Source organism: Eretmochelys imbricata, chromosome 1 (genome assembly GCF_965152235.1).
Source record: "Eretmochelys imbricata isolate rEreImb1 chromosome 1, rEreImb1.hap1, whole genome shotgun sequence".
Lineage (NCBI taxonomy): Eukaryota > Metazoa > Chordata > Testudines > Cheloniidae > Eretmochelys > Eretmochelys imbricata.
In genome coordinates, this window is record NC_135572.1 from 259,989,767 (window position 1) to 260,001,472 (window position 11,706).

An 11,706-nucleotide genomic window follows, 5' to 3' on the forward strand; every position below is an offset into this window, starting at 1 on the left:
TTTTATCACTTGCTACCTTATTACTATAAGGATGCACTATTAACCTTGCTCTGCAGCTTTAAGAGGGTTGTGTGGATTCTGTCACCCCAACCAGGAATTTCACAAATAAATCAGTGAGCACACATTGAGTCAGGTACAGAGCTTCTCAAATCTTTGATACTAAAGTTAGGGCCAGATCCCACTACCATTTAAGTCAATGGCAAAACTCATTTTTACTTTAATGGCAACAGGATTGGGACCTGTGACACCTAGATTATGGTCAAGTCACAGCAGGAAAGCTTCAGTGAGGAAGTAGTTAACTATAAAATAAAGGATATTGAAAGAATAAAGTGCTTTAAAAGACAGCTCAAATATTTTCTACTCTGAACATGCGAATATTGTGCATGAAATCCTACTGTCTTTTAAAAAAATACTACACTATTCTGTAGAAATGACCCAAAGCTTTTTCTAGGAGCACTACAGTGTTTTGTACTACTAATATAGCATTATATATATATATTTATAATATACACACAACCATGTTAAAAGAACATTATTAAGGTTGCAAAGTCAAGCCTTCAGAAGTTAGGAAATGCTGCAATTAAATTTGCCTGTGCAACCTTAATTCATCCCCTTTGTGTGCATGCACTATGATACATCTTTTAATTACACAATCACATACTATTTTTTCCATAGGACCCATTTCTCATTCAGTGCCTGGATTGGACGGTGTTCCCTTAATAAGAAGCTGTTCAATATTTTGTTTTCTCCCTGTTGTTCAGTGATTAGCCCCAAGCATTATTTACTGCACACTATTCAAACTCTGCTCTGAAAACAGAATTATTAATTTCCTAATTAACTTTTCTATGGTGTTTATCACTATAATATCTGAGTGCTTCACACACAATAATGAATTTATTACCACAACCCCCAGTAAGGTAAGGAGGTGGTTGTGAGTGTGACATTACCCAGAGTACAATCTGGACTGATAGACACCTGTGTCCGTTCAATTCTCCAACATGGGTGCCTTTTACACTGCTTTACTGTGAGAGCAACCGCTCCTGGTCTACTCACACAGCTCCAGCATGTAAATCGCTCCCAGCTATATTGTAAGAGTGCTATAGCCAGTCACTCATGAATTACACTGTAGGGCCACACCAGCATGGGAGTGTGCCTGAGAGACCCAGAGCTAGGAACCGTTGACCAGTCACTACCCAGACCCAGGGGACTACCTCCTTTTTCTATCACTGTGGACAACACCACCATCCTGCCTGTCACTCAGGCCCAACAACTTTGACTTGGACCTCTCTCTAGGTCCTCACATCCAGGCTATGTCTAAGGATATGTCTATGCTAGAAATGGTGCACCAGCCAGCTGTAGCTGAACCACTGAAGTTTAGACACTTACTACAGTGATGGAAGGGGTTCTTCTGTTGCTATTGTAAACTCACCGCTTCAAGAGGGGGTCAATCTAGTGGTGTAATAGGCATAACTATGGCTCTCAGGAGGGGTAAATTTTTCACACCCCTGAGCAAAGTAGCTAGGTCAAACTAACTCTGTAGCATAGACCAGTCCTTGGTCTTGCAGCTTGTTTCTGCATAACAGCTCTAAAATATTGCCTTTCCTTCCATCCACACATCCAAAACCCTCAGGTAGGTTCTCATCAGTTCACATCTCAATTACTGCAACATCCTTTTTTCTGATCTTGGCAAATGCAATCTTGCTCCACGTGTCTTCATTCAGAATGTAACACTGCTGCAAAGATCATTTTCCTAGCCCATCACTTCAACCATGGGTGAAGGGGTCTCCAGTGATCCCCACACAAAACACAGGCAGGAAGGGGTTAAGAAATTTCCTGGCCCACAGATAGCAAAAGCAACCCGAGCTGCTCAACTGTAAAAATGGTCAATTATGGAAAGACACGCCCACAATTGCTGCAGCTAATGAGGGCAAGCCCAAGAGTAAAGATGGGGAACAGCATGAGAAAGGGTGGAAGAGTTTTCTCCTTCTACAAGCTCCCTCTTCTCTAGCACATCAAACATAAATTGTCTGTCTTTGCTTTCAAGGCCCTTCATAGCCTATCCTGCTTCCACCTATTATCTCCTTCAGTATCAAAAGATTGACTCCTGCTTCTGATTGGTCCAAGATGGTTCCAATGCCCATTCCATTCCGCTGTTAAAGTTTCAAACAGCCACTTTTGTGCATTCTCCCAGCCTGTGCCTATGTGGGGGAGAAACTCCCTGTAAACATCTGCAAAACTAACTCATTATTCTCTTTCAAAACCCTCCTTCAAACTGTCCTTTGCCATAAGGCCTATACAAAATTGAGAATGGGTAGGCTGCTGGAGTGCTGAGACCACTGCCTATCGTGCTGACCAATATCATCTTATTGTTTCCTTGTACTCCCATCTGTCTGTATTCATCGGTTATCTCTCATCTTACACTTAGATTGTAAGACCTTGGGGGCAGGGACTGTTCGTCTCCTGAACTTGTATATTTACTAGCACAATGGGGTTCTGGTCCATGACTGGAGCTCCTAGGCCCTAGGATAATACAAATAATAAAGCATGGGGATCCAGCAGTTGGGTGTATTCGCAACAGACTGTTGTCTTTCCAGAGAGAGAGACTGGGCAGGTTGTGAAATTGAGATGACCATAACTCATCTGAGAGGAAGGGTGGCCCCGTGGCTACGGTGCAAACTGGAGGTTTGAGGGATCTGCGTTCAATTATTGGTTCCACCTTAGACTTATTGTGTGACCTTGGGCAAAGTCGCTTTGAGCTGGATTCTCAAAGGTATGTAAGGCTTCTAACTTCATTTGAAATAAATGGAAGTTAGAAGCCTAAATACGTGTGATGATCTGGACCTTTGTTGCTCTGTGTCTCAGTTTCCCCTTTGTAAAATGGGTATGAGTACCTCTATAGTCTTAGGAGTGTTGTGGGGATACATACTCTAAAAGATTGTGCAGTGCCAGATATTACGGTAATAGAGGCTGTATAAAAGTACCATAGATCGAAATGGTAATTAATCTTGGTTTCACCAATGGAACAGCTAGCTAGCTCAGCAGCACCAAGGGTATGTCTACACTTGAAACTTAGTCATGTTTTAACACATATTAATTAAACCTAGGCTGCCCAGGGTTAAACATGGGTAGCAACAAATGCTTTGTGTTGTGTCTGCTCTAAAACTGACTTATTTGGGTTAATTAATATGTTAAAAGATGACTAAAAAGTCTAGTTTAGACCTACCACAAGAGCAATAGGGAACTTTAAAGGACATCTGCAGGAAGAAGGTCCAGGTGTAGAGAGATTAGTTTGAGAGACTATATTAATGGAGCCCCTCCACTCTGCCCAAGCAACAGTTGGAGGTGGTGCAGTAGCGATGTCCTCACCATCTTTTATTCAGCAGAGCAGTGTTGCAGTTTTACTGATGCACATTCTGACAGGAGCCCTGCTTTGTGACTGTGTGGGAGCCTACAACTGTAGCATAATTTGAACAAAATAATTTGAACAAAATAACTTGTGTTAGTCTTAGCTCCATTTTAAACACAGAAAAAAATCAATGCTGATCTTAAATGGAAAAAGATAAAAGCATCTTTATTTTCAAGCATTGTGAGAATATAACAAACAATGACTATGAAATTAGAAACTGATAGTACTTTTAATTGTTAATTTTTATAACTATGCTTATTATGCACTTGCTAATAAAGATCTCTTACCATGTAGGAATTTTGTGTTGTTGTGGTTAGTTTCTAATTCTTTGTATTCCACTGGCTTTTTGGACATTCTCAGCTGCACTTGAGTGAAATTTATCTAGCAGCATAAGAATTGTGAAAAGCTTATGCTGTACTGCTCTGGAGGATGGACAGTTGCTTAATGGCAGTGCAGAGAACTCTAAGTTCCCTACATGTGGTGGAACTGGGTTCCAGACCAGCTATACTTAGGCCAGTGTGGAGGAAGTACTGGGGGTTGGACAGGTGAGGAAGGGGGCATGGACTGTGATCTGGGTCAGGAATTACAAAGATCGTATGATCACAGAACTCTACACATGTGGTGCAATGGAATTGTGGAGTAATAGCCATGGAGGGCAGCAGAGCTGTCCCACATCCTGCTTGTGGGTTAAGTGGGGATTCCATCTCCTTCCAGTCCCTGCATAGTTTCCTTGCCCAAAGCCAATTTTCTCAGACTTTGTGGATGGTGTTGAATTTCATCCTTGTAATGGATTTGAGGACTTTATTTTGTTCATGCCATTGAAGGAATTCAGAACTTGCTACAAAATGACAGAGCTGTCCACATCCTCTGGTGTTGGTCATCTTTTGTAATATACATCCCGCGCAGGTTACTGTGTGGGACACTGAGATGCAAGGAATTCAGGGTCTGTCTGCACAAGTACAACCATGTTAGCAACATAGTAAAAACAAAGTTGTGCCCTAAACCAGCTACAAATATGATTCCAATTAGTAGCATCAACTGGATCTGAACTGTCTCCCCTAAGTAGGTTGTATGACATGGTTGTATCTGTAGTGTAGACAGAGCCATAGATTACAGTGTGTTCTTATTTTCTCCCTGTGATCCTAGACACAAATCTTGCAAAATTGACAGCCTATTTTAATGAAATTAAAATCCAGGACATCCATGAACTGTGTAGGTTTTAATAGTGCTAAGATATAGCTGCTTTTGCATTCAGGGCTGAGAGTTCAAACCTTAAACCAGTTGGCATTACAGGATCTTGACATTACTGAGACAAGCTTTTCTCTTCTAGTTTACACATAGGAGAGATCTTAATTTCACCGATAGAAATTGTTAAAAGATAGGTAACAAAGGGTAGGAATAAATAGTCAGATTTCACAGCTGAGAGGGGTAAATAGTGGGGTCTCCCAAGGATCTGTACTGGGACCTGTGCTGTTCAACATGTTCATATATGATCTGGAAAAAGGGATAAACAGGGAGATGGCAAAGTTTGCAGACAATACAAAACTACTCAAGATAGTTAAGTCCAAAACTAACTGTGAAGAGTTGCACTGGGATCTCACAGAACTGGGTGACTGGGCAACAAAAGGGCAGATGGAAATTCAATATAGACAAATGCAAAGTAATGCACATGGGAAAAACATAATCCCAACTATACATACAAAATGATGGGTTCTAAATTAGCTCTTACCACTAAAGAAAGATCTTGGAGACACTGTGGATACTTCTCTGAAAACATCTGCTCAATGTGTAGCAGCAGTCAAAAAAGCCAACAGAATATTAGGAAAGGGATAGATAATAAAACAAAAAATATCATAATCCCACTATGTAAACCATGGTATGCCCACACCTTGAATACTGTATGCAGTTTTGGTCATCCAATCTAATATAAAGATATATTAGAACTGGAAAAAGGACAGAGAAGGGCAACAAAAATGATTAGGGGTATGGAAAGCTTCCATAAGAGAAAATGTTAAAAAGACTGGGACTGTTCATTTTAGAAAGGAGATGACTAAGAGGAGGAGATATGATAGAGGTCTATAAAATCATGAATGGTGTGGAGAAAGTGAATAAGGAAATGTTTCAGAGTAACAGCTGTATTAGTCTGTATTCGCAAAAAGAAAAGGAGTACTTGTGGCACCTTAGAGACTAACCAATTTATTTGAGCATAAGCTTTCATGAGCTACAGCTCACTTCATTGGATGCATCCGATGAAGTGAGCTGTAGCTCACGAAAGCTTATGCTCAAATAAATTGGGTAGTCTCTAAGGTGCCACAAGTACTCCTTTTCTTTTTGTGAATAAGGAAATGTTATTTATCCCCTCCCATAACACAAGGAAGAGGGGTCACCCAATGAAATTAATAGGCAACAAGTTTAAAACAAACATAAGGAACAGAGGTGAAAGTAAGCCGGTGTGGTCCGATACGGCGTACTGGCAAGAGCCGGTACACGGTGCTGGACCGGACCGACTTCCCCAGGCTGGTGATTTAAAGGGCCCAGGGCTCCCTGCAGCGGCTGGAGCCCCGGGCCCTTTAAATCGCCTCCCGAGCCCTGCTGCTGGAGCCCTGGGGTAACGCTGGCAGGACTCTGGCGGTGATTTAAAGGGCCTGGGACTCCCACCGCTGCAGGGAGCCCCAGCCCCATTAAAGCACCGCCCGAGACCTGCCGCTGCTACCCCGGGGGTCTGGCAGCTGGGCTCCGGCGGCAATTTAAAGGACCCGGGGCTCCGCTGTGGTAGCGGTGTTATACCAATAAAATAAAAACCAGCAGGATCTTATTAAAGGGGAAAAGGCAAAATACCACATTTATTGTGAATATATAAAGAATCATAGTAAGCAGTTAGTTATAGCTATAATATTCCATTCAATCTCATATTTATTCATACATTCATTCATACACACACACACACACACACAGGTTCTGCAAGGTTGTTATCATAGTTACCAGCCTTAGAGTTGCTCATGCCAAGCCACTAGACATGAGGAGGGAGCAGGGCCTTGTCAGATGCACATCTGATGCTCCTGGAAGTTGGTTTGCATAATCAGACCCCCAAAGTTCTCACTTTCTAGAGTCCATTTTTATAGGAATTTCTTCCTATGCCAGTCTATGGGAATTGCTTCATCATGCTGTTACTGAATCAATCAGCAGATAGCACATTCCTGATGGCTCCGTGCTGCTAGATGTTATCTTGTTCTTTGGTTCTCCCATTCTTGAGGCTGTTGGGTGGATTCCAGTCTGCCCTCCGGGGGTCCTCTGGTTATTTCCACTTGATGCCTTCTTCAGCCGATGGACACTGGATTCTTAGGCTGGCACCTCCCTGATCATTCAGTTATTATCCACACCAAGCATCCATCCACATACATCCTCTAGCTCTATTTTAATCACAATTGTTAACAAAGCAAGATGAATACAACAAAAGGGCGGGGAGTCTCTGGGTGCTGTTTCTGTTGTTACAGAGTATTGCTTAGAGTCTCTCTCTCTGTGAGAAGTTGTTATTACAAAGAATTGCTTTGAGAACAGACTCTGTCTTAGAATGTACTAACACAATTAGCAGCTTGCAAGTTTCACACATAGAGGGAGACAAACAGTACCAAAACCCAAGAGACCTCTTAATTAGTAATACCCTGGAATTTAAACTGTGGGGAATCAAACTCATTTTTGATTTTAATACAGAACTTCTTTAATATGATCTAACAGCGGTGGCTGAAGCCCTGGGCCCTTTAAATTGCCCTTGAGCCCCGGGGCTCCCAGCCACCTCTGCAGCTGGGAGCTCAGGGGTGATTTAAAGGCCCCAGGGCTCCTAGCCGCAGCTGGAGCCCCTGGGCCTTTAAATCTTTAAAGGCCCTGCCTCTTCCGGTTGAGGCCATGCCTCTTCCGATTGAGGTAACACCCTCACTCAGGGCTCCAGCGTACCAGTAAGTCCTTTAAGTTACTTTCACCCCTGAACACTCAACCTGTAGAACTCATTGCCAGGGGATGTTCTGAAGGCCAGAAGTATAACTGTATAAAAAAAGAATTAGTTAATTTCATGAACGATAGGTCTATCAATGGATATTAGCTGAGATGGTCAGAGATGCAACCCTATGCTCTGGGTGTCCCTAAACCAGTGCTGAATTTGTAATGAAAGAGATGCCAGGGCTCAAGCAATTATTTTACACTCATAAATGATGCAGCAAGCCCAGAGGTGCCAGGGCTATGAACTGTCAAGCCTCGAGGTGCCAGGCCTCAGCCCTGGCACAAATTAAGCACTGCCCTAAACCTTTGTCAGAAGCTGGGACTAGACAACAAGGGGTTGATTGCTCGACTGTCTGTTCTATTAATTTCCTCTGAAGCATCTGACACTAGCCACTGTCAGAAGACAGGCTACTGGGCTAGATGAACCATTGGTCTGATCCAGGATGGCCATTCTTACGTTCTTAATGAGATACTTGGTGGGAAAAAGGATTCTAATATTATTTTAATGATCCCACTAGCTCAGTCACTGGTTTGGGAGTCAATCATCTTAAAAAACATTGAGATAGCATTGTGGTGGGCTCAGAGCCACAAAGGTATTTAGGCTCCTCATTTCCACTGCAATCAGTGAAAGTTGGGAGCCTAAATACTTTGTGGACCTGGGCCATATAGCTTAGATGATTGCAACTCTTTTATTAGGGTCCTTCAGCAGGGATCATACATTGGGTAAAATTACTTGAAAATACCTTCACCAAGATTTCAACATAGAGTGAAATGCCTTCTTATATTTCACCTTTATAGAAGCTGAGTTTTTTATTAGTGACTAGGACACTTCATAGACTTACTACACGTTACTGAATTTATTCCCCCCCCATCTCCCTCCTTTGTTTTCATGATGCTGGTGCAATCTGTGTAATGTAATAGCCCAAAATACCAACCAGTATGATGCATTTGCAACCTTTCTTTTTGCTTTACAGAAATTCTGAAGGATACAACCTCCTGTCCTGCTCCTTTGAGAGTGCTGTGGCATCACAGAAAAAAAGAGAACAATATATATAATGGTTTTATACTGCTGACTATCACTGTAATATGAGTGCCTTCCATGTAAAAGTGGTTAGCAATAATGAAGATCCTAGTGGACTTCATGGAGCCTCTGATTCTTCTCCCTTTTCTGCAGAATGCTATCTGATGTTCAAAATAAGAGATTGCTTGTTGTTGCACAGCAGTCCTCAACATCTGGACAAGTTTTTCACACTGATAAAAATTAAGGATGACTCCAAAGCATATTTAAGTCAATGAAAAGACTTCTAGTTTTCCATTGACTTCAATAAGCAAGGTTTGGATCAGGGCCTTAAATTAGAGTCTGTGTCCAGGAAAAGCTCCAGGATCCAACTGGTTCTCCTTTGACTTTTATAATACCCATGCAATGCTCTTCTGTGCCTATTTTATTATTTAAAAAAGAGACACGATCAATTATTATTTATTATGCAGATTGAAGTAGAGCTCATAATATGCTAGACATTTTCCAGACACAGAGAAAGAAACCAGTCCCTTTCCTGAAGAGTGTACAGTTTAGGCAAAGATGAGCAAAGGCTGGGAGAAACAGATACAACATACAGTCAAAGGGATCAAGATGGTGATACTCACATTGATTATTAGTTACATGATTGTAGTTTAAAAAAAAATAAGTTTCACACACCACATTTTCTTCCCCTCACTCTCCCTCCACAATTCAGCTCTCTCATTTTTATCCCACAATTCCAGTGTTCTTAAATTCCAATGTTCACATGCATCATCTCAACATTTGGCCCCTTACCTTCATGAAAATGAGCAGTTCATTCATGCAAAGAACAACTTAAATAGGTAAGTAGGTGCCTTTAGTTTGCTTTATTATAGGTATCACAGAAAAAATAGTTTTTTTCTGGAGGGATTTAAATGAGGAGAGTACAGTGGCTTTGGGCATCAGCTCAGAAGTATCTGATGTGTAGGGGATGGTGTGAAAAAACTTTGAGACACTTGTGGGAAAAACAGACAAACAAGGTGATGAGACTGGCCTAACTGGCAGAATAGAGAGGATGACAGGCAGCAAGATAAGAGTCAAGGATAGATAAGTAGGGAGGAGCAGAGTTATGTAGCGCCTTGGAGTTGACCACAATGAATTTGCTGTGATAGAGATGGGAAGACAGTGACAGGATTCAAATTGGGGGCATGAGATGATCAAAACCATAAAGAACATGACCTTGGAAGCTGCATTTTGTATGGACTAGAGGGGACAGGGGAGCAATGTGAAGTCAGGGAGGCTAGGGAGGGGGCTACGATAGTCAAAAGGAGAGATAGGGTGGTCCCAAAAAAATGTTTTAGAAGTTGGGACAGAGGAGGCGAGAGGGGAAAAGCTGTTTTAGAAATATTGTGTAGGAAGAAGCAGCAGATTTGGACAACCCATGGATGTGTGGGGAGAGGGAGAAGTTGAAGATGACCAGTAGCTTATTTGGCTGTACTGACAGGGCTCTATTCAGTAGCAGCAGGAACTTTTGTTTAAATTTACTTACCTACTCTTGTGGCATGTAACATCTACAATAAATATAACTGAAAGACATTAGGAAAATATATTTTCAGTTTTCTTATTTTGTGCACTGGACAGTGTATAGTTCCCTTTCACCGTCCCCCCTTTATGGTCAGATGCAGCCACATTTTCATTGATTTTGGGCACCTCTGTTTTTGGGTGTCTTAAGTTGGGCTCCCAAAATCATTGGCCACTTTCAAAAATGTTGATCTTTGTTTCCCCTTTTGTTCCTGTGGGTCTTTCTCACAGCAACCTAGGAGATATTTTTCTTTTTCTAATAAAGGAATGTGATTGTGAAACCACAAAAATTGTCAAGAGATACCAGGGCAGGTGCAGTATCTTATGCTACTTTTACCTTGTTTATTTTCAAACTGACAAAATGTCCATTTGATGGTATCCCTTTGAAGACTTTGTGGGGCTTGGTGGAGTAGAATGACTTCCCACAGCCTATCCTGAGAATGATGTTATATCCCTAAGTCTGAAACCATAGTCCCTGAATGACTGTTCTAGTTATTACCCTCTATTATAATAATTATTGCTATATAGATGAGTGAATGCAGATATTAACTGCAAAATCTCGGTGATCATTCTCATTGCTAGATCAGGAGCACTGCTTCATTTATAAGTGCACTGTAATAAAGTCATCTTAATTAAATGAAGATAGCAGTTTATGCATTTATAGATTTAATTATCTTAACTCCAAATTATTATTCTTTTGCCTTAGAAGACATTTAACAGGGTGGGCCAGAGGTTTCCATTTAAAAATATGGCTTTGGTAAAAATATTTTGCCTGTTGGTTTATCCACTTTGTACAAAATGAAATGGCTTTACCCCTTGGGGTTTTAAATTAGATAGAGGTCAGTATACTTACATACCAGATTTAGGTCCCAATCCTGCAAATGCCTATGCACGTGAATATCTTTATGCATGTGAGTACTGATGAGTTCAATGGGACTACTCAAATGTGACGTTATTTATATGCATATTTGTTTGCAGGATCATGGCCTTAGTCAACAAAAGTGTTTCAGAAATTCAAGTGTAATTTTTTGGTACTTGAAACTCCAATTAATGGTGGAGATTGGATTGTAGGATGGGAGCACTGTACAGCATTTGTAATGGGACTGGCACAAGTCATCCGTGCAAACAGAACGGGTTTCTGGGAGGTTATACCCCTTGAGCATGGAGGCTATTCCACCACCACTGTGAGAGTAGAGAAACGGGTTTCCTTTCTATAGAGATCCCTCGTGTTGTTTCTTATTTGTATTATGGTAGTGCATAGAAGCCCCAAGTGAGATCAGAGTAGGGTGATCAGATGTCCCGATTTTATAGGGACAGTCCCGATATTTGGGGCTTTTTTTTTACATAGGCTCCGATTACACCCCACCCCCGTCCCGATTTTTCACATTTGCTATCTGGTCACCCTAGATCAGGGTCTCATTGTGCTAGGTGCTGTACAAACACATAGCGAGAGAGTGTCCCTGCCCCAGAGAGGTTACAATCTAAGTAGACAAGACAGGTATAAAGGTGGGGAAAAAAGAAGGATAATTATCTCCATTTTACAGCTGGGGAACTGAGATATGGATAACAAGAATGATTTTCCCATGATCACTTAAAGTCTATGACCAAGCTACAGAATGAACCTAGATCTCCTGAATCTCAGTCTAATGCTTTAACCACAAGGTCATTCTTCCTCTCAGCATGTATCCTTCTTTTCATTCTCCCCTCCCCCAGCATATAATCAACCTGC